This window comes from Ranitomeya imitator, chromosome 1 (genome assembly GCF_032444005.1).
Source record: "Ranitomeya imitator isolate aRanImi1 chromosome 1, aRanImi1.pri, whole genome shotgun sequence".
Lineage (NCBI taxonomy): Eukaryota > Metazoa > Chordata > Amphibia > Anura > Dendrobatidae > Ranitomeya > Ranitomeya imitator.
In genome coordinates, this window is record NC_091282.1 from 691,671,243 (window position 1) to 691,698,171 (window position 26,929).

Here is a 26,929-nt window from a genome sequence, read left to right on the forward strand (position 1 = left end):
ATTGCAGGGAGAGTCGACGAGGAGCGGGGGCGCCATTGCACAGGTGTTATAGGGTGCCAACCTCCGCTGGTAGGTAGGGTGTTTTTAGTCTAGTGTAGGGATTGGCACCATCTTGGCCTTTCCTATGGTATGCTGTTATTTTTGGTGATGGTGTAGTTGTGCACATATTTGGTATTTAGCATTTTTATGATATTAGTAAAGGTTAACTTTTAATTCTTGGGATTTTTTCTGTGAGCTCTTTAATATATACCCAAGGTTGTACATTTTTTCTTTCTGTGAAAACAGTGTGGGAGGAAACCGGAGAACCCAGAGGAAACCCACGCAAACACGGGGAGAACATACTTATGAGGCATGTAATACCGAAGACAAAAACTAAAAATATATTAGCCGATTTTTCAGCTTTTAAAGACCACCAATCAGTAAGAATTTACCAATCGGCGGTGATTTAATAGCCTGGTTACCATAAGTAATAAATCGTTTAATGAGCATAGGCTGCCATTGTTCTCAGCGGCACCGATCATTTTCGCACCATCCGGTGTGCTATAGACAATGATGTTGTTTGTACAAACCAAAAGGTTATTCCATGCAATGAGCGAGCTTGGAATCGGCGGCCCCTATAGCCTGCACCATTAATGTGAAATGAGTGTTCCCAGGAACGCCATTACATGATAATGGTCCAATATAAATGCACCTTAATCCATGTCTCCATTCTTCATTAACCATTTAACCCCAACAAGACTTAATAAAATGTATAAATGTAGGACCTTGATGCCGACACCTTGCAAATGTTTTGGCTCTGCAACTCACTCGGGAAGTTTTCGGCCAATTCGGTGATTTCTTTTAGGAAAACATAAGAAATCTCTGAAACACTGGATACAAGAGATTGCATATGGGGAGATACTATCCCACTAGACATTGGGGGACATTATGGACTGGCCGTAGGGTCTCCTGACCCAAGCTGCATAGAAACACATGACGTCACGTTCCGGTCAGGAGAGCCGCCGGCCAGTCCGAGCACTGAGATACGATCGTCGTCCGTGTTATATGCCTGTCTCTCTGCGCCTGTAAAGTCACCTTTATTTGTTTTTTTTTTATTTAAATGCATATGTTTATTGGGTAAAGATAATTTTTTAAATTGAATTTAATTCAAAAGTGTTGCCACATGTGCCTTCATAGATGACATGATACACAGGAAGTAGAGGCCTGGTTGAACTTTTCTTTTTCGAAGAGACAAATTGGTCAGGACATGGTACATGCAAACATAAAATGCATGAATGGCACCTTGGAATATTCATATATGACGTAACTATAAAATATAGCAGCTGGGCCTGCCATGCTGAGACCCATAAGTGTCCATTTACTTCCATCGCTCACTCTAAAATCTTTTTTTTTTTACATATAAAAATCTATTTTATACATTGTGTATATACGGTTAGGTCCATATATATTTGGACAGAGACAACATTTTTCTAATTATGGTTCTAGACATTACCACAATGAATTTTAAACAAAACAATTCAGATGCAGTTGAAGTTCAGACTTTCAGCTTTCATTTGAGGGTATCCACATTAAAATTGGATGAAGGGTTTAGGAATTTCAGCTCCTTAACATGTGCCACCCTGTTTTTAAAGGGACCAAAAGTAATTGGACAATTGACTCCAAGGCCATTTCATGGACAGAGCAATCCCTTCTTTATGTCATTATCAATTAAGCAGATAAAAGGCCTGGAGTTGATTTGAGGTGTGGGGCTTGCATTTGGAAGGTTTTGCTGTGAAGTAAACATGCGGTCAAAGGAGCTCTCCATGCAGGTGAAACAAGCCATCCTTAAGCTGCGAAAGCAGAAAAAAAAACCATCTGAGAAATTGCTACAATATTAGGAGTGGCAAAATCTACAGTTTGGTACATCCTGAGAAAGAAAGAAAGAAAGGACTGGTGAACTCATCATTGCCAAATGACCTGGGCGCCCACGGAAGACAACAGTGGTGGATGATAGGAGAATAATCTCCATGGTGAAGAGGAACCCCTTCACAACAGCCAACCAAGTGAACAACACTCTCCAGGAGGTAGGCGTATCAATATCCAAATCTACCATAAAGAGAAGACTGCATGAAAGTAAATACAGAGGGTTCACTGCACCGTGCAAGCCACTCATAAGCATCAAGAATAAAAAGGTTAGACTGGACTTTGCAAAAAAAACATCTAAAAAAGCCAACACAGTTCTGGAAGAACATTCTATGGACAGATGAAACCAAGATCAACCTCTACCAGAATGATGGAAAGAGAAAAGTATGGCAAAGGCGTGGTACAGCTCATGATCCAAAGCATACCACATCATCTGTAAAACACGGCAGAGGCAGTGTGATGGCTTGGGCATGCATGGCTGCCAGTGGCACTGGGTCACTAGTGTTTATTGATGATGTGACACAGGACAGAAGCAGCCGAATGAATTCTGAGGTATTCAGAGCCATACTGTGTGCTCAGATCCAGCCAAATGCAGCCAAACTGATTGGTCGTCGTTTCATACTACAGATGGACAATGACCCAAAACAAAAATCCAAAGCAATCTAGGAGTTTATTAAAGCAAAGAAGTGGGATATTCTTGAATGGCCAAGTCAGTCACCTGATCTCAAACCAATTGAGCATGCATTTCACTTGTTAAAGACTAAACTTCAGACAGAAAGGCCCATAAACAAACAGCAACTGGAAACCACCGCAGTGAAGGCCTGGCCGAGCATCAAAAAGGAGGAAACACAGCATCTGGTGATGTCCATGAGTTCAAGACTTCAGGCAGTCATTGACAACAAAGGGTTTTCAACAAAGTACTAAAAATGAACATTTATTTAAAACTATTGAATCTGTCCAATTACTTTTGGTTCCTTTAAAAACAGGGTGGCACATGTTAAGAAGCTGAAACTCCTAAACCCTTCATCCAATTTTAATGTGGATACCCTCAAATGAGAGCTGAAAGTCTGAACTTTAACGGCATCTGAATTGTTTTGTTTAAAATTCATTGTGGTAATGTCTATAACAAAAATTTGAAAAATGTTGTCTCTGTCCAAATATATATGGACCTAACTGTGTGTATAGATATATATATATATACTAGATTGTGGCCCGATTCTAACGCATCGGGTATTCTAGAATATGCATGTCCCCGTAGTATATGGACAATGATGATTCCAGAATTCGCGGCAGACTGTGCCCGTCGCTGATTGGTCGAGGCAACCTTTATGACATCATCGTCGCCATGGCAACCATTATGACATCTACTTCGATACTGTGCCCGTCGCTGAATCAGAAACGTGAGATGTCTACGTCCTTTATGACATCGTCGCTGTGCCCATTGCTGATTGGTCGCGGCCTCGACCAATCAGAGACGCAGGATGTCTACGTCCTTTATGACATCATCGTCGCTGTGCCCGTTGCTGATTGGTCGCGGCCTCGACCAATCAGAGACGCGGGATTTCTACGTCGATGCTGTGCCGGTCTCTGATTGGTCGAGGCCTGGCGGCCTCGACCAATCAGAGACGCGGGATTTCCAGGACAGACAGACAGAAAGACAGACAGAAAGACAGACAGATGGAAAAACCCTTAGACAATTATATATATAGACTAGATTGTGGCCCGATTCTAACGCATCGGGTATTCTAGAATATGCATGTCCCCGTAGTATATGGACAATGATAATTCCAGAATTCGCGGCAGACTGTGCCCGTCGCTGATTGGTCGAGGCAACCTTTATGACATCATTGTCGCCATGGCAACCATTATGACATCTACGTCGATACTGTGCCTGTCGCTGAATCAGAAACGTGAGATGTCTACGTCCTTTATGACATCATCGTCGCTGTGCCCGTTGCTGATTGGTCGAGGCCGCCATCAGACGCGGGATTTCTACGTCCTTTATGACATCATCGTCGCTGTGCCGTTGCTGATTGGTCGCGGCCTCGACCAATCAGAGACGCGGGATTTCTACGTCGATGCTGTGCCGGTCTCTGATTGGTCCAGGCCTGGCGGCCTCGACCAATCAGAGACGCGGGATTTCCAGGACAGACAGACAGACAGAAAGACAGACAGAAAGACAGACAGACGGATAAACCCTTAGACAATTATATATATAGACTAGATTGTGGCCCGATTCTAACGCATCGGGTATTCTAGAATATGCATGTCCCCGTAGTATATGGACAATGATAATTCCAGAATTCGCGGCAGACTGTGCCCGTCACTGGTCGAGGCAACCTTTATGACATCATTGTCGCCATGGCAACCATTATGACATCTACGTCGATACTGTGCCTGTCGCTGAATCAGAAACGTGAGATGTCTACGTCCTTTATGACATCATCGTCGCTGTGCCCGTTGCTGATTGGTCGAGGCGACCAATCAGAGACGCGGGATTTCTACGTCGATGCTGTGCCGGTCTCTGATTGGTCGAGGCCTGGCCAGGAAAATGTCGGTGTGTGAGCAGGCGGGGAGCCCACTCGCTCGCCATAGGGGCCCAGTGTCTGCCAGTGTTGGCACCCATGAGTGGGCCCCCCCGCCTATGCCAGGCCCCGATACTTGCGATCCTTCTCCCCGCTTCACCGCTGCGGCGTCTCCTGATTGTGACATACAGGTCAGAGGGCGCAATTACATCACTAATGTGCGCCCTCTGCCTGAACAGTCACAGTGCAGAGAGATGAAAGACGGGGATTCTGAGGAGTCCGGAGCAGAGCAGCGGCTAGCGAGGAGAGGTGAGAATTTCATTTTTTATTTTTATAATGTTTGGAGCATTATATATTGGGACCATCATATATGGAGCATCATATATGTATCTGTATCGAGCACTAGGTGATGCCCATAATTCTGTATGGAGCAACGTATGGTTCTCATTATTCTGTATGGAGTACTATGTGGTGTCCATAATACTGTATGGAGCAATATATGGGGGTCATTATTCTGTATGGAGTACTATGTGGTGCCCATAATACTGTATGTAGGACTATACTGAACTATTGTAGAATTTCCAATAAATATCACTCATGTAGTGTAAGAAGTAAGTGAAATCTTGTGCGGATAGGTCTCGCCCTCTAATATTTTTTATATAAACACAACTATTTTTTTTTTTTGCATGACATGTAGATGACACGTGGAACGAATCCCATCATTGAGGCTTCGATGTTTGCAGTGATGTGTACACATCCAGTATATGCTCTGCTATGCCAGAACATTGAAAGTTCATTAAAAAGACATCTTGAAAAAGCTCAAGGTGTCCTGTACAAGGCGTTCTTGTCTTGTACGCAACTTTTCAAAAAGAGTGTCGCACATATACTTGTAACAATATGGGGGTTTAAACCGTGAACATACACTCGGATAATTACCGTACTTTCTGAATATTTTGTTACAATACCTTATGTATTATTTTATCCTACATTTGATGTCTTTGTATATGCAGGGTATCGTCATCTATTAAGGATTTCAGGGACATAATTCTCACTAGTAATATTTTGAATCAAGTTTGCTTGTTCCGTAATGTTAATGGGACCTAGTGTAAATGGACTCTTTCTAAACATGTAAAATTATTGCAATGGACAATAATTTAACAATAATCCATTTACCTTTTCGCAGGATTTTAAAGGCAAAGAGAAGAAATCATTAAAGACTTCACTGAATTGTGTTTGTGGAAGATAAAGTCCAGAATATTCTAACGAACAGTAGAAAGCGGAAAACCAAACACTTCTTGCTTTGTGTGTTAAATGTCAGACAAATTCAGATATCAGTTATGTCAAGCATAAAATTCAGAATTTTGGTACAGTGTAAAAAAAATAAATAAAAAAACCTGGATGGGGCGTAGATAAAGTCGATTTACCATGCCTGGTACTTTTATTGTCCTTCATCGCTGACCAAGATTCCCAGTACTTCTGTCCCAACTTTGAGATAGATTCCAGTCCAAGTGAAGATGGTCACTTTGGTCCAAGATTCTCGGACAGTAATGATATTGTGTTATGGGAATTGTTTTAACATAGTCCTAATAGGATCTAATTTTGAAATGAGCAAGAGATTATTAATAATATAGTGCAAATTCATTGTTACTTTAAATATACAGGCAATCACTGTAAAAAAAATATATATCTTATATACATATATACAGTTGTGTGAAAAAGTGTTTTCTCCCCATCACTCCCCCCTTAAAACATAAATTAACTGTGCTTTATCACATCTTTGGGAGGCAGAGTTCAAATTCCCTAGCCAAACCCAGGCCTGATTACTGCCACACCTGTTCTCAATCAAGAAATCACTTAAATAGGACCTGCCTGACAAAGTGAAGTAGACCAAAAGATCCTCTTAAGCTAGACATCATGCCGCTATCCAAAGAAATTCTGGAACAAATGAGAAACAAAGTAATTGAGATCTATAAGACTGGAAAAGGTTATAATCCATTTCTAAAGCTTTGGGACCTCAGAGAACCACAGTGATCGTCATTATCCACATATATATAATATATACTGTACAGGTCCTTCTCAAAAAATTAGCATATAGTGTTAAATTTCATTATTTACCATAATGTAATAATTACAATTAAACTTTCATATATTATAGATTCATTATCCACCAACTGAAATTTGTCAGGTCTTTTATTGTTTTAATACTGATGATTTTGGCATACAACTCCTGATAACCCAAAAAACCTGTCTCAATAAATTAGCATATCAAGAAAAGGTTCTCTAAACGACCTATTACCCTAATCTTCTGAATCAACTAATTAACTCTAAACACATGCAAAAGATACCTGAGGCTTTTATAAACTCCCTGCCTGGTTCATTACTCAAAACCCCCATCATGGGTAAGACTAGCGACCTGACAGATGTCAAGAAGGCCATCATTGACACCCTCAAGCAAGAGGGTAAGACCCAGAAAGAAATTTCTCAACAAATAGGCTGTTCCCAGAGTGCTGTATCAAGGCACCTCAATGGTAAGTCTGTTGGAAGGAAACAATGTGGCAGAAAACGCTGTAAAACGAGAAGAGGAGACCGGACCCTGAGGAAGATTGTGGAGAAGGACCGATTCCAGACCTTGGGGAACCTGAGGAAGCAGTGGACTGAGTCTGGTGTGGAAACATCCAGAGCCACCGTGCACAGGCGTGTGCAGGAAATGGGCTACAGGTGCCGCATTCCCCAGGTAAAGCCACTTTTGAACCATAAACAGCGGCAGAGGCGCCTGACCTGGGCTACAGAGAAGCAGCACTGGACTGTTGCTAAGTGGTCCCAAGTACTTTTTTCTGATGAAAGCAAATTTTGCATGTCATTCGGAAATCAAGGTGCCAGAGTCTGGAGGAAGACTGGGGAGAAGGAAATGCCAAAATGCCTGAAGTCCAGTGTCAAGTACCCACAGTCAGTGATGGTGTGGGGTGCCATGTCAGCTGCTGGTGTTGGTCCACTGTGTTTCATCAAGGGCAGGGTCAATGCAGCTAGCTATCAGGAGATTTTGGAGCACTTCATGCTTCCATCGGCTGAAATGCTTTATGGAGATGAAGATTTCATTTTTCAGCACGACCTGGCACCTGCTCACAGTGCCAAAACCACTGGTAAATGGTTTACTGACCATGGTATTACTGTGCTCAATTGGCCTGCCAACTCTCCTGACCTGAACCCCATAGAGAATCTGTGGGATATTGTGAAGAGAAAGTTGAGAGACGCAAGACCCAACACTCTGGATGAGCTTAAGGCCGCTATTGAAGCATCCTGGGCCTCCATAACATCTCAGCAGTGTCACAGGCTGATTGCCTCCATGCCACGCCGCATTGAAGCAGTCATTTCTGCCAAAGGATTCCCGACCAAGTATTGAGTGCATAACTGAACATTATTATTTGTTGGTTTTTTTGTTTGTTATTAAAAAACACTTTTATTTGATTGGATGGGTGAAATATGTTAATTTATTGAGACAGGTTTTTTGGGTTATCAGGAGTTGTATGCCAAAATCATCAGTATTAAAACAATAAAAGACCTGACAAATTTCAGTTGGTGGATAATGAATCTATATTATATGAAAGTTTAATTGTAATCATTACATTATGGTAAATAATGAAATTTAACACTATATGCTAATTTTTTGAGAAGGACCTGTATGTGTGAAGATTTTCATAGGATTTCAAACATGCAGCATTGCTAATCCTGCAGAAATACTTTCTAAATAATTTTAAGGGGAATAGTGGATGAAAATCACCTTTGAAAACCATTATCTTTAGGCCAAAGTTGGCACCGATTACTCTAGACTCTGCCAAGTTGTCAGTAAGGAACACATAAGCACTTGTTTGGTATCATCAAAGATTGAATAGATAGGGCAATGTTTTATTAAGGTCATGTTGACTAATTATCGTGCGTAATATAGGATTCCTTGAATTAACCAATTTTGGTCTTCTTTTTCTTAACATTTTTTCTAAGAGTTCAGTAAAAAACAGAAAAAAAATCTCTATAGGGCAAAAGGGCAATTTACACCCATATGCATGTACATTAATGTTTGTAGTAATGCATAAAACGTGTTTTAGAAAGGTTTATTCTTCTACATTCATGCTATGATCTACAAAGCAATTTCCCAACTATACCCTTTTTATATAATTTTAGAAATTTTAAATAGATCATATAGGAAAATAAAATACACCAGCATAGTGATGAACACAAACCAACAATCAGTGAAATAAAGAAAGATAAATGTGAAAGTAAATATTGCATTTCTATACAAATTGTTACATGCTAAAATTAAGAAAATTGTGCTTTCTCTTCATATTTTTTGCCTCTGTAAGATTTATGGAATGTACAAAAAAAAAAGAATAGCTAATGTATAACCAAAAGACAGCCATGATTTCTGGAAAAATAGTAAAGGCAGGGGTGTAACAATTGCGGTCTCAGAGGTCGCAACTGCGACTGGGCTGTGCAGGTGAGAGGCTGCCGACACCAGCGCAAACTTCAACTGGATGTGTGTCCTTGGATGAACATTCAGCTGCAGTGTTATGTGGAGCAGGGACCCTCTGGGTCTATGCGCTGCAATACATGCTCCTGGCCAATCAGAGGCCAGCAGCTGACGTCAGCATGCACTCCCGTCGCTTGAATTTGCGTAACTAATCATATGCAATCAGCATGCAAGTCAAATTTATGTATGAGATAGCCAAGATGATGGTCTATAAAATGTTGGTAGTCTTAAGTGAGAAGCAGTAATGGATGGTGAGATATGGAGCCTGAAAGTCAAACGTTCACAACATTATTACCCTTTTTCTCGTCAGTATGCAGGTGCTTCTCACAAAATTAGTATATCACCAAAAAGTTAATTTATTTCAGTTCTTCAGTGCAAAAAGCGAAACTCATATATTATATAGAGTCATTACAGACAGAGTGATCTATTTCACGTGTTTATTTCTGTTAATGTTGATGATTATGGCTTACAGTCAATGAAAACCCAAAAGTCATTATCTAAGTAAATTAGATTAACAAAAAACACTTGCAAAGGCTTCCTAAGTGCCTAAGTGTTTAAAAAGGTCTTTTAGTCTGTTTCAGTAGGCTCCACAATCATGAGGAAGACTGCTGACTTGACAGATGTCCAGAAGGCAGTCATTGACACACTCTCGAGGAGGGTAAGCCACAAAAGGTCATTGCTAAAGAAGCTGGCTGTTCACAGAGTGCTGTATCCAAGCATACTAATGGAAAGTTGAGTGGAAGAAAAAAGTGTGGCAGAAAAAGGTGCACAAGCAACCGGGATAACCACAGCCTTGAAAGGATTGTTAAGAAAAGGCCATTCAAAAATTTGTGGGAGATTCACAAGCAGTGGACTGCTGCTGATATCATCAATACTGTGGAGACTCCTTTGGGGGTCATTTTACAGTGTGAGACCTGCGGCAATGTGTGGTCAATTATACACTTTGGGGACTACTGTGGGAACCCATATACAGTTTGAGAGCTATTATCTGAGCCATTATACTGTGTAAGACATAATCCGGTGGCCATTATACAGTTTGGGGACTATTGTGGGGGGCCATTATGAGAGCTAATGGGACCATTATACAATTTGAGTGCTACTGTGGGAGCCATTTGACAGTGTGGCCATTCGGGGCCATTATTCAGTTTGAGGACTATTGTGGGAGCTAATATACAGTGTCAGGGGTACTGTGAGGATCATTAAACAGTACGGAGACCATTTCACAGTATGGGGACCATTATACCATATGAGAACTACTGTGGAGCTCTTTATAATGTGTGTAGGGCATTAGTGGGGTTATCACTGTGTGTATAGCGGTTGCTGGGAGACCATCGTACTGTGTATAGGCAGCTCTGGGCCCATTGTTCTGTATAAATGAAAGCTTAAACATCAAAAATCTGGCACTCTTAGAATTTGCAAACAATTTATTCAAGTAAAGCAATCCCAAATTAATGTAACGTTTCGGCCTTACAATCAGACCTTCATCAGACAGATTGCAGCAGTATAAAGGTGGCCCATGAACAGCGCAAAGTAATGGGAGTGTTCCCTGAGAAAAGCATGGGGATAAGGAGCCATGCAGACAAGAATGGGGATAAGAAGACATGCAGACAAGAATGGGGATAAGGAACCATGCATACAAGGATAGGGGATAAAGAGCCATGCATACAAGGATAGGGGATAAAGAGCCATGCATACAAGGACAGGGGATAAGGAGCCATGCATACAAGGATGGGGATAAAGAGCCATGTAGACAAGGATGGGGATGAGGAGCCATGCCTACCAGGATAGGGGATAAGGAGCCATGCAGACAAGAATGGGGATAAGGAACCATGCATACAAGGATAGGGGATAAAGAGCCATGCATACAAGGATAGGGGATAAAGAGCCATGCATACAAGGATGGGAATAAGGAGCCATGCATCCAAGGATAGGGGATAAAGAGCCATGCAGACAAGGATGGGGATGAGGAGCCATGCCTACCAGGATAGGGGATAAGGAGTCATGCCTACCAGGATAGGGATGAGGGGACAATGCATACCCGGCTTATACTTGAGTCAATAAGTTTTCCAACTTTTTCATGGCAAAATTTGGTGCCTCGGCTTATACATATATATGCAATTTATTCTCATGTGGTGTAGTTATTCAAATTTGTTTAGGTCATAAAATTAGTTTGTGACCTGAATAAAATGTATATGTTTATATTATTTTTACTTATTTCATTTTTTTTTAAATTTTTTATATATTTAAGATTAGATTTAAAGATGACGAGGAAACGCAATCTAATGTTTCTATACATTTTGGCCTGTTCTGCTCTTTCCATTCCAAAGGCCAGCAAAATGTTAATGTAATGAAACCCTTTTATTTTTATGGAGGCCCAACAGATGTATGTGTGTGAATAAGAAGAGACTTCTCTTTTAGAGCCCTGTGTACATAAGAAGCAGTTTGGTTGGTGATCTGCGGACTTCATATTTACAGAGGCAGCACATTGTCAGCAAGTCTTGTACGGAACTCATGAATTGTGAACCATAACCAATGTTAATGGAACAACCAACAACAATCAACATAATATCTGTGTATATTTAGTAGATGAAACACGTGCATCACTTTAACAAGTAATCATACTTTCCAGTAGTTGGATAGTATTTCTTGGCTCTTAAGCCTACTCCGCATAACCTGACTCGCTCTATAAGGTATTTATCCATCATGGAGCGTTAATTAATTTACATGTAAAGATTAGTAATGAGCGAGTATACTCGTTGCACGGGTTTTCCTGAGCACGCACGGGTGGTCTCCGAGTATTTGTAACTGCTCGGAGATTTAGTTTTCGTTGCCTCGGCTGCATGATTTACAGCTGATAGACAGCTTGAATACATGTGGGGATTCCCTAGCAACCAGGCAACCCCCACATGTACTCAGGCTGGCTAGCAGCTATAAATCATGCAGCTGCGTCAACAAAAACTAAATCTCCGAGCAGTTACAAATATTTGGAGACCAAAACCCGAGCAACGAGTACACTCGCTCATCACTAGTAAAGATATATACATATTTTTCATAGTTAAAATGCTACTGGTTACAAATGAAGTCTTGCTGCAGCATCACTACCACTGAAATAGTGAAGATAATTTTCCAGATTTCCACCTATGTTCCTATACATGGATTTAGCTGACTGCAAGAAAAAAAAATCCCGTGATTACTTTTGTCCCTACTTGTAAAATGCTTTCGCAGAAATAACCTCGTTACCTACCAACATAAACAATAAATTTATTTGGAGTACCAAAAACCTATGTTATCATTTTAACAAGGACACACAATTCCCTAGGAATATATAGATATGTCCAGATGAGAACTGGATCTAAACAGCTCAATAAGACTGGACCAGTGGGAAAAGGCTGTACGGCAAACATAGTCATCGAATATCTTCATGACTTTACATGAAACATACAGTTATATGAAAAAGTTTGGGCACTCCTATTAATCTTAAGCTTAATGTTTTATAAAAATAGTTTTTTTTTTGCAACAGCTAATTCAGTTTCATATACAGTGGGGCAAAAAAGTATTTACCGTATATACTCGAGTATAAGCCGAGATTTTCAGCCCAAATTTTTGGGCTGAAAGTGCCCCTCTCGGCTTATACTCGAGTCAAGGTGGGTGGCAGGGTCGGCAGGTGAGGGGGTGAGGGCGCTGAGGCATACTTACCTAGTCCCAGCGATCCTGGCGCTGTCCCTGCCGTCCCACGGTCTTCTGTGCTGCAGCTTCTTCCCCTCTTCAGCGGTCACGTCGGACCGCTCATTAGAGAAATGAATAGGCGGCTCCACCTCCCATAGGGGTGGAGCCGCCTATTCATTTCTCTAATCAGTGGTAACGGTGACCGCTGATAGAGAAAGAAGCTGCGGCACCGAAGACTGTAGGACAGGCAGAGGGAGCCGGACGTCGGGACCAGGTAAGTATGTCATATTTACCTGTCCCCGTTCCAGCCGCCGGGCGTCGCTCCATCCTCCCGGCGCCGCTCTGTCTTCCCAGCGTCTCTGCGCTCTGACTGTTCAGGTCAGAGGGCGCGATGACGCATATAGTGTGCGCAGCGCCCTCTGCCTGATCAGTCAGCGCAGAGAGACGCCGGGACCGGACGCCGGAACGAGACGCCGGGAGCTGCAAGCAAGAGAGGTGAGTATGGCTTTTTTTTTTTTATTGCAGCAGCGGCACAGATTTATGTGGAGCATCTATGGGGCAGTATGAACGGTGCAGAGCACTATATGGGGCACAGATATGGGGGCAGTATGAACGGTGCAGAGCACTATATGGGGCACAGATATGGGGGCAGTATGAACGGTGCAGAGCACTTTATGGGGCACAGATATGGGGGCAGTATGAACGGTGCAGAGCACTATATGGGGCACAGATATGGGGGCAGTATGAACGGTGCAGAGCACTATATGGGGCACAGATATGGGGGCAGTATGAATGGTGCAGAGCATACAGGGCACAGATATGGGGCAATATGAACGGTGCAGAGCATACAGGGCACAGATATGGGGCAATATGAATGGTGCAGCGCACTATATGGCACAGATATGGGGAAATATGAACGATGCAGAGCACTATATGGCAGAGCTATGGGGAAATATGAATGGTGCAGAGCACAATATGGGGCACAGCTATGGGGCAATAATGAACGGTGCAGAGCACTATATGGCACAGCTATGGGGAAATAATGATCTATTTTTATTTTTGAAATTCACCGGTAAATGCTGCATTTCCACCCTAGGCTTATACTCGAGTCAATAGGTTTTCCCAGTTTTTTGTGGCAAAATTAGGGGGGGTCGGCTTATACTCGGGTCGGCTTATACTCGAGTATATACGGTAGTCAGTCAGCAATAGTGCAAGTTCCACCACTTAAAAAGATGAGAGGCGTCTGTAATTTACATCATAGGTAGACCTCAACTATGGGAGACAAACTGAGAAAAAAAATCCAGAAAATCACATTGTCTGTTTTTTTAACAATTTATTTGCATATTATGGTGGAAAATAAGTATTTGGTCAGAAACAAACAATCAAGATTTCTGGCTCTCACAGACCTGTAACTTCTTCTTTAAGAGTCTCCTCTTTCCTCCACTCATTACCTGTAGTAATGGCACCTGTTTAAACTTGTTATCAGTATAAAAAGACACCTGTGCACACCCTCAAACAGTCTGACTCCAAACTCCACTATGGTGAAGACCAAAGAGCTGTCAAAGGACACCAGAAGCAAAATTGTAGCCCTGCACCAGGCTGGGAAGACTGAATCTGCAATAGCCAACCAGCTTGGCGTGAAGAAATCAACAGTGGGAGCAATAATTAGAAAATGGAAGACATACAAGACCACTGATAATCTCCCTCGATCTGGAGCTCCACACAAAATCCCACCCCGTGGGGACAGAATGATCACAAGAACGGTGAGCAAAAATCCCAGAACCATGCGGGGGGACCTAGTGAATGAACTGCAGAGAGCTGGGACCAATGTAACAAGGCCTACCAAAAGTAACACACTATGCCACCATGGACTCAGATCCTGCAGTGCCAGACGTGTCCCACTGCTTAAGCCAGTACATATCCGGGCCCGTCTGAAGTTTGCTAGAGAGCATTTGGATGATCCAGAGGAGTTTTGGGAGAATGTCCTATGGTTTGATGAAACCAAACTGGAACTGTTTGGTAGAAACACAACTTGTCGTGTTTGGAGGAAAAAGAATACTGAGTTGCATCCATCAAACACCATACCTACTGTAAAGCATGGTGGTGGAAACATCATGCTTTGGGGCTGTTTCTCTGCAAAGGGGCCAGGACGACTGATCCGGGTACATGAAAGAATGAATGGGGCCATGTATCGTGACATTTTGAGTGCAAACCTCCTTCCATCAGCAAGGGCATTGAAGATGAAACGTGGCTGGGTCTTTCAACATGACAATGATCCAAAGCACACCGCCAGGGCAACGAAGGAGTGGCTTCGTAAGAAGCATTTCAAGGTCCTGGAGTGGCCTAGCCAGTCTCCAGATCTCAACCCTATAGAAAACCTTTGGAGGGAGTTGAAAGTCCGTGTTGCCAAGCGAAAAGCCAAAACATCACTGCTCTAGAGGAGATCTGCATGGAGGAATGGGCCAACATACCAACAACAGTGTGTTGCAACCTTGTGAAGACTTACAGAAAACGTTTGACCTCTGTCATTGCCAACAAAGGATATATTACAAAGTATTGAGATGAAATTTTGTTTCTGACCAAATACTTATTTTCCACCATAATATGCAAATAAATTGTTAAAAAAACAGACAATGTGATTTTCTGGATTTTTTTTTCTCAGTTTGTCTCCCATAGTTGAGGTCTACCTATGATGTAAATTACAGACGCCTCTCATCTTTTTAAGTGGTGGAACTTGCACTATTGCTGACTGACTAAATACTTTTTTGCCCCACTGTATCTAATAACTGTTGGACACAGTAATGTTTCTGCCTTGAAATGAGGTTTATTGTACTAACAGAAAATGTGCAATCTGCATTCAAACTAAATTTGACAGGTGCATAAGTATGGGCACCCTTATTTTCTTGTTTTAAATACTCCTACCTACTTTTTACTGACTTACTAAAGCACTTTTTTTGGTTTTCTAACCTCTTTGTACTTTGAACTTCATAGCCAGCTGTATGCAATCATGAGAAAAGCTACTTAAAGTGGCCACTTGCAAGTTGTTCTCCTGTTTGAATCTCCTCTGAAGAGTGGCATCATGGGCTCCTCAAAACAACTGTCTAATGATCTGAAAACAAAGATTATTCAACATAGGTGTTCGGGGGAAGGATACAAAAAGCTGTCTCAGAGATTTATCCTGTCAATTTTCACTGTGAGGAACATAGTAAGGAAATGGAAGAACACAGGTACAGTTCTTGTTAAGGCCAGAAGTGGCAGGCCAAGAAAAACATCAGAAAGGCACAGAAGAAGAATGGTGAGATCAGTCAAGGACAATCCTCAGACCACCTCCAGAGAGCTGCAGCATCAACTTGCTGCAAATGGTGTCACTGTGCATTGGTCAACTATACAACGCACTTTGCACAAGGAGAAGCTGTATGGGAGAGTGATGTGAAAGAAGCCGTTTCTGCAAGCACACCACAACCAGAGTCGGCTGAGGTATGCAAAAGCACATTTGGAGAAGCCAATTTCTTTTTGGAAGAAGGTCCTTTGGACTGATGAAACCAAGATTGAGTTGTTTGGTCATACAAAATGCTGTTATGCATGGCGGCCAAAAAACACAGCATTCCAAGAAAAACACTTTCTACCCACAGTAAAATTTGGTGGAGGTTCCATCATGCTTTGGGGCTGTGTGGCCAATGCCGGCACCGGGAATCTTGTTAAAGTTGCGGGATGCATGGATTCCTCTCAGTATCAGCAGATTCTTGACAATAATGTTCATGAATCAGTGACAAAGTTGAAGTTACGCAGGGGATGGATCTTTCAGCAAGACAATTATCCAAAACACCGCTTCAAATCTACTCAGGCATTCATGCAGAGGAACAATTACACTGTTCTGGAATGGCCATCCCAGTCCCCAGACCTGAATATCATTGAACATCTGTGGGATCATTTGAAGAGGGCTGTCCATGCTCGGCGACCATCAAACTTAACTGAACTGGAATTGTTTTGTAAAGAGGAATGGTCAAAAATACCTTCATCCAGGATCCAGGAACTCATTAAAAGTGACAGGAATTGACTAGAGGCGGTTATTTTTGCAAAAGGAGGATCTACTAAATATTAATGTCACTTTTCTGGTGGGGTGCCCATACTTATGCACCTGTCAAATTTTGCTTGAATGCAGATTGCACATTTTCTGTTAGTACAATAAACCTCATTTCAAGGCAGAAACATTACTGTGTCCAACAGTTATTAGATATATGAAACTGAAATAGCTGTTGCAAAAAAAAACAATTTTATAAAACATTAAGCTTAAGATTAATAGGGGTGCCCAAACTTTTTCATATAGCTGTACTACAAAATCCTAACAAGGTGGTATAACACCCCTTCTCGACTTGCCCATATAGGCCCAAAAAATGAATCCCTTTGCTGGAGAAACTGCGGTCTTCCGGGCAACCTACTCCACATTTTCTGGTGTTGTCCCAAAGTTAAACATCTTTGGAAGCAAGTATCATTACATAAAGATATTCTAGAAAAGGGGAAACACACAAGCGCTGATCCTAAACACAAAGTCCCTAGCAGCTGGAGTCAGGGCAGGTAAGTGCCAATCCTGCTATAGAAGTACTAGAAAATAAAAATTGCAACTGAAACCGCGCATAAAGGGACCAGGAACACGTATGGAAATATATAGACACACGTGCAAACAATGGAATGGTACCTGGGGGGCTTCTGGGGGCTGGACAATACCAACCAAAATGCAGAAAGAACCACCAGGGTCCACCCGTAACCACTGCTGAGGAGTGACCCAATAACCTGCAATAATGATGTGGCGGGCCCCCTACCAAATATAAGATATCAAATAGAGTGTCCCGATAAACACAAATGGTGAAAAAGATGGACTTACCAGAACACAGGTGCAGTGGTGTCGGCAAGGTGGACGCACTTGGGGTTCTGTGGTGAAGAGCCCAGCACCGGGAAGGTAGAAGGCGTGAGGGCAAGCGGACCTGGAAGGGGCTGCAGCACAGCGGAGCACCGAGAAATAGGTGCCAAAGGATGAATGGATAAGTCCACGTGGGTGCTGCGCAGGGAAGCCCCGAGGAGATATACGGGCGAACCTGCAGGGGAGCAGGCACAGGAACGCTGTGCAGTAGCTGCGTAGAGCCAGGGAAAGCCCCGGCCGGTGGCGTCCCTGGATACGAGCGGGGGGAAGATGGCCGACAAAAGACTCAGCGTGTGACGTCACAGCTACGGAGCGGCACTGGGACCAAACTTAACCTAGGTTTAGCTTTAGCTTTACGATCACCTGCCTGGGTTTATTTGTCAGTTCGCAGTTATCGCCACCGCCATAGAAATGCGACACCATTCTCACAGTCTGCACGCCCTCATCACCTAGGTTAAGTTTGGTCCCAGTGCCGCTCCGTAGCTGTGACGTCACACGCTGAGTCTTTTGTCGGCCATCTTCCCCCCGCTCGTATCCAGGGACGCCACCGGCCGGGGCTTTCCCTGGCTCTACGCAGCTACTGCACAGCGTTCCTGTGCCTGCTCCCCTGCAGGTTCGCCCGTATATCTCCTCGGGGCTTCCCTGCGCAGCACCCACGTGGACTTATCCATTCATCCTTTGGCACCTATTTCTCGGTGCTCCGCTGTGCTGCAGCCCCTTCCAGGTCCGCTTGCCCTCACGCCTTCTACCTTCCCGGTGCTGGGCTCTTCACCACAGAACCCCAAGTGCGTCCACCTTGCCGACACCACTGCACCTGTGTTCTGGTAAGTCCATCTTTTTCACCATTTGTGTTTATCGGGACACTCTATTTGATATCTTATATTTGGTAGGGGGCCCGCCACATCATTATTGCAGGTTATTGGGTCACTCCTCAGCAGTGGTTACGGGTGGACCCTGGTGGTTCTTTCTGCATTTTGGTTGGTATTGTCCAGCCCCCAGAAGCCCCCCAGGTACCATTCCATTGTTTGCACGTGTGTCTATATATTTCCATACGTGTTCCTGGTCCCTTTATGCGCGGTTTCAGTTGCAATAAAGATATTCTACTTAATAAGCATTTTTAGATTACTCCTCAATTCACTATTTTATCAATCGATCTGGATAAGATTGATCCTTCAGTTCGGTTTGTCATTATTCATATTTTCCTGGTGGTTAAGAACTCTCTGGCACTGCATTGGAAAAATCCAGACGTCCTTACATTCTCAGAAATTCTGGAAAAAATGCATTTACACAGCTCAGTAGAAGGTGATTTGCTATAAACAATAATGGCCTTACTAAATATTCTAAAAAATGGAATATTTGGAATACACTGTTTAGGAAATCTTAAAATCTTAGGACGTAATTTCACTAGGCTTTTATCCTCAATTGCAATACCCAGTTCTAAAACTTATCTGATGAGCTGACCTAAATGTTTACATAATATCTAATACTTACACTGTTGTAAATTAGCATTTTCTGTTATTGTTGTTATATACTATATTTGCAATATTATTGTATTTAATATTTTGCAATTATAGAGTTTTCTAATTGTTATTGTCTTTCCCCTTTCATGTTAATTAACCTCCCCCCTTTTCCCTCCTTTCCCTGTTTCCCTTGTCCTCTTCCCCACTTAACCTTTAATAAAAACAGTTGAAAATCAAATCTACTTGTAAAACGCACCCATATTAACTATGGTCCTGTGATTGCTGTCCATGTTTGTGTCTTTCTTTTTCAGTCAATTGAGGAGAACTCGACATGCACGACCCACCTTATCCATTTTATTTAGTAAGAGAGGTTTATAGATGTGTCTAAAATGTGGAACCTGTTTATGATTATGGGAAAAGTATTTTTCACGACTCATTTGAGAAAGGAAGAACACTGATTGGATATTTTTGCTTGTCGGTTTGTGTTCTTTGTGGAAATAGATTAATTAAATGTGAAAGAAGCAAGAAAGATTCATCTCTGACAAAAACAAAAGTTCATGTTATCTTTAGTTTCCTCATTAGTTGGTAGATCGAGTTGGTTTTTATGCATAAGTTCCAAAAAATTGGCATGTCTCAGCATATTTCAGTAAGTCACGTATCTGATTTAACAAACATCAGTCACGAGAATCTCACATTTGGCATTATCCAATGTCATTGTTACTATACTGAGCCTTTATAGTAATAATACTATTTACCAAAGGAACAATAACATTTGTTTCCCATAGAGGATTCCTCCACAGTTAGGGAAATTCCATTTACCTTTGATATAAGAAACTTTTTTCCCCATTTTTATGAGACTAAGTAAATTACAAAAAAACTAAAAAGTACAATACAAAAATTAATATACTTCACACTAGAGTTGAGCGACCTTGACCTTTTTAGAGTCGAGCCGGGTTTTGCGAAACCCGACTATGTCCAAAGTCGGGTCGAGTGAAATCGGCCGATTATGACGTAAAGTCGGGATCGACCGAAACACGAAACCCAATGCAAGTCAATGGGGCAGCATAGTCGGCAGTGAGTGGGGGCCAGGAAAACACCTAGAGTGGCCATTTTAATGTCAAAACCATCCATTCTTCTTAATGAAGCTTGTCAAGCGTAATTTACCTTATAATAATTGGAAGGCATTTGAAATTGGGGGTCATTTGGCTAAAGTTGTGGGGGGTAGGGCTGGTTCAAGTAATTAGTGGGCCCAGGAAATCTGGACCACGTCACGGCAGTGGAGCAGGGAGAGGTAAGTATTTCAACTTTGCAAGTGCTGTGAACCTGAGCAAGCAGGGGGGGCCCACTCGTTGGCATTGGCACTGGCACAGGGCCCCTCAAAGTACAGCGGTGTGTTTGCACGGCGGGGGCGCCTCCCACCGGCAGCAACACTTTTGCGTACTATGAGAGGCCCTGTGCCAGTGACGTCGCCAACTAGTATTCCTCCCCCCACCTGATGAAGGAACCTGCACTTTCATCTGCACCTTCCTCTTTGTCCCCGTGTAAGGTGGTATGGTATGCGGGAAGAGCAACCTGACTTTCAGCAGGGTCAAAATGTTGTTGTGTAGCGTGCACGGGGAATGTTGCGTTATGGGTCAATGTACCAGCAGACTCATCTATCACTGGCTGGGCAATGGGCACGATGAAGTGGAAACACAGATATAGGCCCAAAGAAGAAAGTGGGCTAAATGCAGTTCAAAATTGGTAACACAGGAATAACCAGGGGGCATTGCAGTGGAGGACAACTGGAATGAGAGGCTGACACAGAGAGTAGGGCCAAATCAGTAAGTAGTCGAAATGCAGTTCAAAATTGGCAACCGTAGTAAACAGGCGGCACAGCTTTGTTCAGTGGAGGAGAACAGCAAGGAGTGGCAGACACCGATAGTAGGCCCCAAACCAACTAGTACGCCAAATGCAGTTGTTCCATTTAACCACAATTTAATGAGAGCCTGAAGATAGAAGCTCAGGAAAGGCAACCTGGGGAACACCTTGGAGTGTAACACACCATCTCTCTCCACCCCATACCCATTTTGTATGGCCTAATGCAGTGTACTTTTCTACAACTACTAAACGAGAGTCGGAAGACCGAAGCAATGGCAAGGAAACCTGGGGAACACCTTAGAGTGTAACACACCCTCTCTCTACACCCCATACCCAATTTGAAGGTCTAATGCAGTGTAGTTTCCAAGAACTACTAAACGAGAGCCGGAAGATCGAAGCTCAGGAAAGGCAACCTGGGGAACACCTTGGAGTGTAACACACCCTCTCGCTACACCCCATACCCAATTTGAAGGCCTAATGCAGCGTAGTTTCCAACAACTACTAAACGAGAGCCGGAAGATCGAAGCTCAGGAAAGGCAACCTGGGGAACACCTTGGAGTGTAACAAACCCTCTCTCTACACCCCATACCCAATTTGTAGGCCTAATGCAGCGTAGTTTCCGACAACTACTAAACGAGAGCATGAAGATCGAAGCTCAGGAAAGGCAACCTGGGGAACACCTTGGAGTGTAACACACCCTCTCTCTACACCCCATACCCAATTTGTAGGCCTAATGCAGCGTAGTTTCCGACAACTACTAAACGAGAGCCGGAATATCGAAGCTCAGGAAAGGCAACCTGGGGAACACCTTGGAGTGTAACACACCCTCTCTCTACACCCCATACCCAATTTGTAGGCCTAATGCAGCGTAGTTTCCGACAACTACTAAACGAGAGCCGGAATATCGAAGCTCAGGAAAGGCAACCTGGGGAACACCTTGGAGTGTAACACACCCTCTCTCTACACCCCATACCCAATTTGAAGGCCTAATGCAGTGTAGTTTCCAAGAACTACTAAACGAGAGCCGGAAGATCGAAGCTCAGGAAAGGCAACCTGGGGAACACCTTGGAGTGTAACACACCCTCTCGCTACACCCCATACCCAATTTGAAGGCCTAATGCAGCGTAGTTTCCAACAACTACTAAACGAGAGCCGGAAGATCGAAGCTCAGGAAAGGCAACCTGGGGAACACCTTGGAGTGTAACAAACCCTCTCTCTACACCCCATACCCAATTTGTAGGCCTAATGCAGCGTAGTTTCCGACAACTACTAAACGAGAGCATGAAGATCGAAGCTCAGGAAAGGCAACCTGGGGAACACCTTGGAGTGTAACACACCCTCTCTCTACACCCCATACCCAATTTGTAGGCCTAATGCAGCGTAGTTTCCGACAACTACTAAACGAGAGCCGGAATATCGAAGCTCAGGAAAGGCAACCTGGGGAACACCTTGGAGTGTAACACACCCTCTCTCTACGCCCCATACCCAATTTGTAGGCCTAATGCAGCGTAGTTTCCGACAACTACTAAACGAGAGCCGGAATATCGAAGCTCAGGAAAGGCAACCTGGGGAACACCTTGGAGTGTAACACACCCTCTCTCTACACCCCATACCCAATTTGAAGGCCTAATGCAGTGTAGTTTCCAAGAACTACTAAACGAGAGCCGGAAGATCGAAGCTCAGGAAAGGCAACCTGGGGAACACCTTGGAGTGTAACACACCCTCTCGCTACACCCCATACCCAATTTGAAGGCCTAATGCAGCGTAGTTTCCAACAACTACTAAACGAGAGCCGGAAGATCGAAGCTCAGGAAAGGCAACCTGGGGAACACCTTGGAGTGGAACACACCATCTCTCTACACCCCATACCCAATTTGAAGGCCTAATGCAGAGTAGTTTCCAAGAACTACTAAACGAGAGCCGGAAGATCGAAGCTCAGGAAAGGCAACCTGGGGAACACCTTGGAGTGTAACACAACGTCTCTCTACACGACGGAAGGGCTGATTCTTAGGAAGGAAGGCTGTTGGAAATAAGCATTGCGCGTCCGAGGGTGATTATATTCTTATTAGGTATATACTCACCCTCGGACGCGCCCTGCTTCTTTATTTGGAATGAATGTTTATTTGCAATGTGGTGTTGACTTTCTCTATTATTTTGGTAATTAATGATTTTATTATTTTCATTATTTTGCATCTTCTCGGCAATAATATAAAGAAGACGCGACAGGACAACACTCGGTGGATGCCATATGTGTGTTTTCAATTTAAAAAAACTTTCAGTTAACTACTTGCAGGAGAAAGTAATTGTAGCTGGTGGCCATTTTTAGTACTGTACCAGATTTTAGTTGTGTGTTTGTTTTTAATGTTAAAATGTCTGCATTTGATATCTCACCAGTATTTTCTTTTTTATAAGCAAAATACTTATTTTTATATTTTCTGATGTTGGTTCCAGGGGTACACGGCCAGCAGTGCCCTGGTCAGTGTAGTAGTAGTTGAAAGAATGGACCGCAGACAGGCATCGAAGGCCTAAAATAATAACACATGGCTGTAGGCAATTTTAAATTGGTTCCAGGGGTACACGGACAGCAGTGGTGTGGTCAGTGGAGGCCTAGTGGAAGGAGTGACCGCAGACAGGCATCGAAGGCCTAAAATAATAACACATGGCTGTAGGCAATTTTAAATTGGTTCCAGGGGTACACGGGCAGCAGTGACCTGGTCAGTGTAGTAGTAGTTGAAAGAATGGACCGCAGACAGGCATCGAAGGCCTAAAATAAAAAAATTGGGCTGGCTGTAGGCAATTTTAAATTGGTTCCAGGGGTACACGGACAGCAGTGGTGTGGTCAGTGGAGGCCTAGTGGAAGGAGTGACCGCAGACAGGCATCGAAGGCCTAAAATAATAACACATGGCTGTAGGCAATTTTAAATTGGTTCCAGGGGTACACGGGCAGCAGTGACCTGGTCAGTGTAGTAGTAGTTGAAAAAATGGACCGCAGACAGGCATCGAATGCCTAAAATAATAACACATGGCTGTAGGCAATTTTAAATTGGTTCCAGGGGTACACGGACAGCAGTGACCTGGTCAGTGTAGTAGTAGTTGAAAGAATGGACCGCAGACAGGCATCGAAGGCCTAAAATAAAAAAATTGGGCTGGCTGTAGGCAATTTTAAATTGGTTCCAGGGGTACACGGACAGCAGTGGTGTGGTCAGTGGAGGCCTAGTGGAAGGAGTGACCGCAGACAGGCATCGAAGGCCTAAAATAATAACACATGGCTGTAGGCAATTTTAAATTGGTTCCAGGGGTACACGGGCAGCAGTGACCTGGTCAGTGTAGTAGTAGTTGAAAAAATGGACCGCAGACAGGCATCGAATGCCTAAAATAATAACACATGGCTGTAGGCAATTTTAAATTGGTTCCAGGGGTACACGGACAGCAGTGGTGTGGTCAGTGGAGGCCTAGTGGAAGGAGTGACCGCAGACAGGCATCGAAGGCCTAAAATAATAACACATGGCTGTAGGCAATTTTAAATTGGTTCCAGGGGTACACGGGCAGCAGTGACCTGGTCAGTGTAGTAGTAGTTGAAAGAATGGACCGCAGACAGGCATCGAAGGCCTAAAATAAAAAAATTGGGCTGGCTGTAGGCAATTTTAAATTGGTTCCAGGGGTACACGGACAGCAGTGGTGTGGTCAGTGGAGGCCTAGTGGAAGGAGTGACCGCAGACAGGCATCGAAGGCCTAAAATAATAACACATGGCTGTAGGCAATTTTAAATTGGTTCCAGGGGTACACGGACAGCAGTGACCTGGTCAGTGTAGTAGTAGTTGAAAGAATGGACCGCAGACAGGCATCGAAGGCCTAAAATAAAAAAATTGGGCTGGCTGTAGGCAATTTTAAATTGGTTCCAGGGGTACACGGGCAGCAGTGACCTGGTCAGTGTAGTAGTAGTTGAAAGAATGGACCGCAGACAGGCTTAGAAGGCCTAACATAACAAACTTGGGCTGGCTGTAGGCACTTTTAAATTGGTTCCAGGGGTACACGGGCAGCAGTGGTCTGGTCAGTGGAAGTCTAGTGGAAGGAGTGACCGCAGACAGGCTTCCAAGGCCTAACATAACAAACTTGGGCTGGCTGTAGGCACTTTTAAATTGGTTCCAGGGGTACACGGGCAGCAGTGGTCTGGTCAGTGGAAGTCTAGTGGAAGGAGTGACCGCAGACAGGCTTCCAAGGCCTAACATAACAAACTTGGGCTGGCTGTAGGCACTTTTAAATTGGTTCCAGGGGTACACGGGCAGCAGTGGTCTGGTCAGTGGAAGTCTAGTGGAAGGAGTGACCGCAGACAGGCTTCGAAGGCCTAACATAACAAAATTGGGCTGGCTGTAGGCACTTTTAAATTGGTTCCAGGGGTACACGGGCAGCAGTGGTCTGGTCAGTGGAAGTCTAGTGGAAGGAGTGACCGCAGACAGGCTTCCAAGGCCTAACATAACAAACTTGGGCTGGCTGTAGGCACTTTTAAATTGGTTCCAGGGGTACACGGGCAGCAGTGGTCTGGTCAGTGGAAGTCTAGTGGAAGGAGTGACCGCAGACAGGCTTCGAAGGCCTAACATAACAAAATTGGGCTGGCTGTAGGCACTTTAAATTGGTTCCAGGGGTACATGGGCAGCAGTGTATGGTCAGTGGAAGTCTAGTGGAAGGAGTGACGGCAGACAGTCTTCGAAGGCCTAACATAACAAAATTGGGCTGACTGTAGGCACTTTTAAATTGGTTCCAGGGTAACACGGCCAGCAGTGGCCTGGTCAGTGTAGTAGTTGTAGAAAGAAGGGACCGCAGACAGGCTTCGAAGGCCTAACATAACAAAAATGTCAAAACAATGGTATTGTCAGTGCCAGGCATTGAAGGATGTCAGCGGCTAGACTACACATTGGTGAAGCTGTGAGAGATAATTTTGCTAGTGGTAGAGCACTGTTTGAGCTGGGGGGGGAACTGTCTTGTGGCCGGCGGTACAGGCACAGGGCCCCTCATATTACAACGGTGTGTCTGACGTTGGGTGCGCACCACCACCGCCAGAGACACTTTATTGTACTATGAGGGACCCAGTGGCAGTGCCGTCGACCAAAAGCGGCCACACCCACCTCTTCAGACAAACAGCACTCTCAAGGGTCCAAGCGCAAAGTGGCGATAGCACGGCCCCGTGTGGGGAGTTTGGCCATTTCGTGAGGTGGAAACATGTCGTATGCTGGACAATCAGGTGAAGAAAATTACGAGATTGGAAAAGTCATTCAGAATAGTCCACAGGCAAGACCTTTTCATAGGAAAGCTAGGTGTCAGCCGGGCAGGGTGGGGCAAAAGATTTTGAAATCCAGTTGTGGTTCATTTTAATGAAGGTTAGATCATCTACATTTTGGGTAGCCAGACGAGTCCTTTTTTCTGTTAGTATTGAACCTGCAGCACTGAATACTCTTTCTGATAGGACACTAGCTGCCGGGCAAGCAAGCTCCTGCAATGCATATTCTGCCAATTCTGGCCAGGTGTCTAATTTGGATGCCCAGTAATCAAATGGGAATGACGGTTGAGGGAGAACGTCGATAAGGGATGAAAAATAGTTTGTAACCATACTGGACAAATGTTGTCTCCTGTCACTTTGAATTGATGCTGCAGTACCTGTCCTGTCTGCGGTCATAGAAAAATCACTCCACAACCTGGTCAGAAAACCCCTCTGTCCAACGCCACTTCTGATTTCTGCCCCTCTAACACCTCTGGTCTGCTGGCCCCTGGAGCTCGTGTGAGAACGATCACGGGCGCTGTGTGCAGGGAATGCCAGAAGCAAACGGTCAACAAGAGTTGATTGTTTTGTTGCTAATATTAGTTCCAAGTTCTCATGTGGCATAATATTTTGCAATTTGCCTTTATAGCGAGGATCAAGGAGGCAGGCCAACCAGTAATCGTCATCGTTCATCATTTTTGTAATGCGTGTGTCCCTTTTGAGGATACGCAAGGCATAATCCGCCATGTGGGCCAAAGTTCCCGTTGTCAAATCTGCGGTTGTGCTTGGTTGAGGGGCAGTTGCAGGCAAATCTACGTCACT